The sequence below is a fragment of the Chaetodon trifascialis genome, chromosome 20, assembly GCF_039877785.1.
Source record: "Chaetodon trifascialis isolate fChaTrf1 chromosome 20, fChaTrf1.hap1, whole genome shotgun sequence".
Classification (NCBI taxonomy): Eukaryota; Metazoa; Chordata; class Actinopteri; order Chaetodontiformes; family Chaetodontidae; genus Chaetodon; species Chaetodon trifascialis.
This window is the reverse complement of record NC_092075.1, coordinates 20,791,246-20,798,228: the sequence shown is the minus strand read 5'-3', so window position 1 is coordinate 20,798,228 and position 6,983 is coordinate 20,791,246.

Here is a 6,983-nt window from a genome sequence, read left to right as displayed (position 1 = left end):
TAAACTGAAATATTAGAGGTGAGACAAAACTTGCATCATTACCTGACTGGAGGTCCCATCTTGTTGAGGGGCCCTAAGTTAAAATCTAGTTTTATTTTAAGTGGTATGTATTGTTATTACATGGTGTCTTTTTATTAAATACAGTTGTGGTTCCTATTACCACAAGTTTGTTGTTGATCAAGAACACATACATAATAGAAAAAGAGTGGTAGAAATGGGAGGGTAAGCAGGGCCCACAGGCCCCCAAGCTGTCCCCAGGCCTCCAAGCTGGTTAATCAGTCCTGAGATGCACACATCAAAGGCCAATTTTCTATTAGACATATCTGGCTTTTTCTCCTTTCTCAGAGAAGTTGGGTGGGGCAGTGCGACTGCCATGTAAAACCCATGAGGAAGAATGATGAGGAAACCCCTAGTGCCAATGCATCCATTGTCTGACTGCATCCAGAATCTATCTGCTTATGCACCACTTTCATTTAGAAATGCTTTTGTCCCAGGGCCACCAACTGAAATTATAGGAGGACCCATCCTCTCAGCTAGCATTGAAACAATAAATTCTTCAAACCGTCTGTTTAAAATAAATAAATACAATAAATGTAAATATATATCTAAAAAAAAATAAATAAAAAAATCTTCATCCACTGTTGCCTTCATTTGCAGAGTTACTGCCATGAATAAAAAAATACCACTGACATACCTTGGCTTTAGGAGTACTGTAGAATTTCAAAGGAAAGTGTTAGAAAAACACTGATATTCAATAATTTAGGTATCTAACCAAAAACAAATGTTTGAAAATAGCAGACAGATGTCATCTTAATTGAGTGAAATTAATGAATTTGATGGGCTATGGTTCTTGGTCTCTACAGACCTGCGGTCTGTGTTTAAGAGTCAAAGGAAGTGTAGTTATATCTAATAACTGGAAGACTAGTGTTCTAAAATGTACCTTGATCTCCCACTACATTCACAAAGGGAGAAAGCAATGTGTTTACTGAATAACGCTGCACATCTGGTTATTAGATCAGTTACCACCATTGCATATGCTGTAGTTCATGCATCCAAATGAATAGTGTTACTTTAACATACAACTGCACCAGCTGTGAGTGATGATAGAACTGCAGCAAATGTTTGTTTTTAGTCAAGATGTTAGTTTAGGAGGAATCCTCTTGTTTATTGTGGTTGCTTGACTATGTATGTATGTATTTTTTACAGTGCATATATTTACTTTTATTTTTACGCTTAAAAATCTGACCTGGTGACCAAGTGAAAAAATATGCCTTTCTTTTTCATCCGTAATTACAATAATATGAATACACTTATAATAAACATATATACCACAGTTATGTTAAGACCTGAACTCCTCCGTGTGCACATAGACTGTATGCTGATGTTATGTCTGTTCAGAGTTTATCTACTGAATACAGTGTTATGGTCAAATATGGACTGGTCTAGCAGGTCACAGTGAGTTGCATACAATGAGGCAGTGCCTCTCACAGCCACAAGATGCTGCAGATGTGCTGTATACATTTTATAAGAGGACTGCTCTCTGGTCACAAGAGGGTAGTGTTGATGCAAAACTACAAAGCCAAACACAAATTAAATGACAAATGCCTGACTTTAACAGCCTCTAGGCTTTTCCAGTGTTAGATTCCTTTAAATTTCTTTGAAATAACCTTACACTTTATACACAGCTTAGAGAAAATAAACTGTAGTTGTCATTTACTTGTAATGTGACATTAGCATAGTTGGAGAATTCACTAGGAATTATCCAGTTAAATATCCATACCAAAGTTTGGCCCTTAGATCCTGAGATATGTTAATCTGGACTGAAGTATAGCCCTCGACCTGCCAGAGGCCCCCAAAGTCCCAGGGTCACTGTGTGCCAACTACTGTGTGGTAATTTAATGTAATTGTTTGGATTATACATCACTAAAACACAATCACCCGGCATGATAAGGCATATAATTAAGTTCTCTTTATTACTTGATTTCGAAGCCCTTTTTTCAAAATCTGCTTTTAATTAATATTTCATTGTCATGTTTACATGTTGCTTGTTCCCAGATTCATTTGTTTCTAATCAATTTTCCAGACAGCAAATCTGCGAGGGACAATGTTCTTTTCCAGTGTAGGAATATCATAGACAATGCTCAGAGATAGAGAGAGCCCATAGTTAGGAGCCCAGCAGCTCATTTTTGACCTGGGGCCCCAGTGTCATTGGCTATTCTGGCCATGACTGACATACATCCTAATGTTATGTTTCACTTACAAAATACACTGATCCTCGCAACAGTCCTTGTTTGTGATAGCTGATAACTACCTCGGTTTAGAGCAGGAGGACAATAAGAAAAACGGAATTTGAGAGTGATTAACATTTCTGAAGTTTGCTGGTGTTCACAGAAATAACACCTCAGGAGAAGAAAAAATTTACCTCAGACTGATAGAATATCATTCAAAACATTTTTCAGACTGGTGGGTTTGCTGGGAGGGGTGTTGCTACCCATGTAACCTTGGCTGAACCTAACATTCACCACCCACAAATGTATTCCAGCTAGAGAAAATTGCTGTGTCGCAAAGAGAGATCCAATCTCTCAGTGCATGACACAGGACAAGAAAGGCTTTTTTCTGTCATTATGATGTGTCAGCTCATATTAAGAGCACAGGGAACTTGTTAGCCATTGGGGGAAAAGGGGGGGAGGAGGCTATGAGAAGCAGAAATGACTCTCAGTTACATCTGCTGCAACCACAACCATCCTCCTTCCCCTGTATTGGTCTGATTACTGACCCCAGATGGGTTTTGACTGAAATAGAGCAGCAGGGGATGGAGATATGCACTCAGGGAGGGGGTTGGAGATATGAATGGGGAAGGGGGAAAGATGGGTTTAGATTCTAGTTTACATACTTGAAAAAAAGGCTAATACTCTTATCAGCCCACCAGGTCTTCTCTAGAATTAAGGATGTTAATATAATTTACCATCATTTTGTACTGAGTCTCTAAATGTTCATGGTCACATTTTTTTTTTTTAATAATGTATGCAAGGAAGCGTGATTCAATAATCTACCCAATTTAACAATCTTGCAGTGCTTTGAAGAGGCCATGGGCTGAGGATGTATGTGAGGTTGCCAAAGGGCATTTGAGAAGAAGAAAGTCATGTGAACACATGTTGCCATAAGACATTTGGTGACCTTTCAGTAAATGTTAGCAACAAAACTCCAAAGCTCTAATAATCAGAGTGAGCTCAATGCTCTGTCCAATATTCCATATCCCCTCACCACTGACAAGACTTAGTAATCAAGGCGCTACATATGGTCTTCCTCACACCAAAGGAACCCTGACTTCACAAAGCAGCCTGCACTAAATAGGTCTTTGTGCACATTTGTCATCTCTGCCATTATACTAGGAGTTTGAAAGCAAGGGTGTGGAGGTTAGGTTGGTGGATAGACCATGGTGGCCATTTTCCTCTGATGTCATGCTTAGAGTGGGATTCTCAAATGCTATACTTAAAGTAAAACATTTCTCTGCTGTGTTCTGACTTGTAAATGGTATAAATATAAGGAATCTGACAAAACATTATCATTTCACCACTTTCCGATTGATCAGCAACTAATAAGACAATGGATAGTGAAAATCCAGAGGGACATCAGCCATATTTCAAGGTAAAACAACATATTTGAATACCCATTAGCTACTGTTAGACAACAGCTAACATTACTATTCAGCAACTTCCTAGTTGTTAAAAGTTAAAAGCAAATTAATCAGGTTACCATTTGATAGAATCAGAATCAGAAAAAGCTTTATTGCCAAGTATGATTTTAGACATACCAGGAATTTGCTTTGGTGAGGTTGGTGTATGACACATCTATTAAAAAGAAGCTATTAAAAAAGTAAAAATATAACAGTAAGTAGAAAATATAACAATAAGTAAAAAATAGAACACAAGTCTGTTGTTTTTTTACAGAAGCACAGTCTGTTTTTTCAAAGGAAGTCCAAGCAGAGCATTAATGTGACACATAGGGTTATGGTTATGGCAATGTCAATGTGACAACTAGAGGCAGAGTTGGAGTGTGAAGAGTGTCGGGGGGGTTCCAGGCCTTGTTGATAAGGCTGACAGCAGACGGGGAAAAACTGTTCTTGTGGCGTGAGGTTTTGGTCCTGATGGACCACAGTCTCCTGCCAGAGGGGAGTGTCTCGAACAGTTTGTGTCCAGGGTGGGAGGGATCAGCCACAATCTTTCCTGCACGCCTCAGGGTCCTGGAGGCATACATGTCCTGGACAGACGGGAGATTGCAGCCGATCACCTTCTCTGCAAACCGAATGACACGCTGCAGTCTGCCCTTGGCGGTGGCAGCAGCGTACCAGATGGTGATGGAGGAGCTGAGGATGGACTCAATGATGGCTGTGTAGAAGTGCACAATCATTGTCTTTGGCGGATTGAATTTCTTCAGCTGCCGTAGGAAGTACATCCTTTGCTGTGCTTTCTTGTTGAGGGAGCTGATGTTCGGCTCCCACTTGAGGTCATGGGAGATGATAGTTCCCAGGAAGCGGAAAGACTCCACAGTGTCAATAGTGGAGTCACAGAGGGTTGGGGGCATGTGAGGCTGAGTTCTTCCTGTAGTCCACAACCATCTCCACTGTAAAAAACAGATTTAACACACAAAACCGAACAAAACAACACACACCAACACATCGAGGCAGCCGTCCGCGGCGCCATCTTTAACTTCCAGACAGCAAGGACGACATGCTGTTTGTTCTGCAGGTGCAGCCCTCTGTTGCAAGATACAGTAAGAAAACAATAAATTAATTCTGATGTATCAACGTACATCTGATCTGAATATGAACAAAGATGTACAGTATGTGATGCAGTGAGCATGATGTCACATAACGCTATTGACCTAACCAGAACATTTCTGATGGCAGGTGAGACATCAAGACAGTAAGCTAAATTACATCCCAACCAGAGCCTGGTGTCAGAGGGAAATATGGTCTATGGCCCTGCATGTCAGATTTTTTTTTTCCATAATCACAATTTTTGCCTGACCTTAACCAAGGACTTTAGTTGGGTAACATTGCAGGTAAACAGTTTGGAAAATATGCTAATTTGATTTTTTACTGGGAGTAAAATGACAAAGTTAATAGCATTTTCATATCTGTCAGTTGAGGGTGAGGCTAGAGTCAAGAAACTTTCAATTTAGATTAGTATACATTCTGGAGGGACTGGACTGGAAGAAGGGGAAAACAGCTAGCCTGGCTCCTTTAAGTGAGAAAAATTCTAGATCACTTCTAAAGCTCACATATATAAATCTGCTTAATCTGTACATAAATAGAAATGTAGATTTCAATTTCAAGTCGTCAGGTGCAGTGACTGTGTGCTCCTTCCAGGAGTCTTGGGAGGGTTCCTCATTTGGTACCATAATGCCTGTATTAAACCCATACCAAAACTTATGCTCACTGCAACTGTAGCCATAGCCATCATAGCCATTTCTCTTCCAAAGGGGTCTGAGGAACTTGTCAGAATTGAAGGAAAGATTTATGGAGTCAAATATAACTGAAGAGGTCTGCCAAAAGACTGAAAATGGGTCAGAAATTCATATTCCAACAGGACAATGACCCAAAGCACAAAGCTGAAGCTATTGTGGGCCAAGAAACCTCTCCCAGCTTGAACAGTTCTGCAAAGAGAAGTGGGGTAAGAATAGGAGAAAGGTGTAGGAATAGGAAATTTCAGTTTTGTTCAGTTGCATTCTTTTTGCAGATTAAAGTGATTTCACTGCATTCAAATGGTATGCTATATTTTAGATCAAAGCAAAACAAGTCCTCCTTTAATATATGAAATTTAAAGACTGGAACACATCAAGATGTAAAAGCTTTGAAGGGGAGTGTATTCATTTTCCATCCACTGTACATGTGCTTTGGTTTGTTCGACTATGTTTTTCTTTCTCATTGCTGTACTCAGATCTCTCTTACAAAAGATCTCAATGAGATGATGTGATTAAATAAAGATAAAGTGGTGCAGGAGACTAATACTGATATTTTTTCTCTGGAAATATTGAACAACTTCTTTAAACAGTTCGGTGAAGCATTTGATTGAGAGAACAGCAAAATATACACAATACAAATAATTCATTATTTTAAATTGAAATGTTTCATCACCATCGTCAGTCATTTGCATGTGAGCCCTGAAACATCCTGTATATTGAGAATATAGAAATGATCATATACACTATCTTGTTTTCAGTGCACGGAGGTTTGGAGTTTTGGTGCACCAACTCTTCATACAATTAATGTCTGGTAAATCAAATAGGAGTAAGGCCAACATAAAGGTCAATAATTATTAGCCCATTTTAATGGTAAACAGATTTACTAAATGCCATGACCTCGGGCATTATCTCCATGGAAACTACCCATGGTATGAACCTCCTTGGAAAAGGCTCACAAACAAGAATGCTTGCATGCAAGATTTCAAGGAATTTGAAATAGAAATAGAAATTTAACACTTGTTTTTTCTCACCCATTTTTCATGAGTTGAAATAAAACTATTATGCCTGCCTATACCCTAACCCCACTGCCACCATGCCACTCTGTTCACCACGCTGACATTAGCAAACCCCTGTACAGCCTGGTACAGTGAAAACTGGGACTCTGTGAAGAGAACATTTCTGCCAAGGGCCAGACACCATCGAAGGTGAGCATTTGCCCACTTATGATGACAAACTGCAGTGTGGTCAGTTTGTGAAGAATATCTTTAGTTGTGTAAACCAATTGTCATCTGGATGGTTGGTCTCAAATGACCTTACAGGTGAGGAAGCTGGATGTGGAGGTCCTGGGCTGGTGTGGTTACATGCAGACTGCTGTTGTGAGGCCAGATTCTCAGAAAGGACTTCAAAGATGACTTATGATAATGAAATCAGCATTCAAATCATGAACAACAGCTCTGGTGGATATTCCTGCAGTCAGCATTACTCCTCTGCAGGAGATTTAAGACATTTACGGCATT